The sequence below is a fragment of the Aptenodytes forsteri genome, unplaced genomic scaffold, assembly GCF_000699145.1.
Source record: "Aptenodytes forsteri isolate BGI_AS27 unplaced genomic scaffold, ASM69914v1 Scaffold534, whole genome shotgun sequence".
Taxonomy (NCBI): Eukaryota; Metazoa; Chordata; class Aves; order Sphenisciformes; family Spheniscidae; genus Aptenodytes; species Aptenodytes forsteri.
The window spans coordinates 451,138-451,630 of record NW_008795712.1 but is presented as its reverse complement, the minus strand read 5'-3'; positions in this window follow the sequence as shown (position 1 = coordinate 451,630).

Here is a 493-nt window from a genome sequence, read left to right as displayed (position 1 = left end):
TGCGAGGAGCCGCGGGGGTGGCTGTGGTGTGACGCCAGGGCTGTCATATCCTTTGCTGGGGTCGATGGCATCCCTGGGCGTGAGGGCAGCGGGGCCGGCCGGTGCTTCCCTTGGGAAATAGGGCCCAGGTTCGGTTTTCCCAGAGGAAAAAATGGGGAAAAATAAGAAAAAAAAAAAAAGAGAGAAAATGGGGGGAAATGGAAAAAATGGGGAAAAATGATGAAAAAAATGGAAAAAATGATGAAAAAAATGGAAAAAATGATGAAAAAAATGGAAAAAATGATGAAAAAAGGGAAAAAATGGGAAAAAATGGGAAAAAAGGCATCCCTCTTTTTCTCCTGGGTCTGTGGCTGCGAAACTCAGAAAGGGGCTTCGTGCCGTCACCACCCCACGACCCTGCCACCCTCCCTCGCTCCAAACACCCAAGGGCAGAAGCAAGAAAAAAAATCCGCCGCGCTCGGTCCTTCCCTTTTAACGGGCTGATTTAAATTTT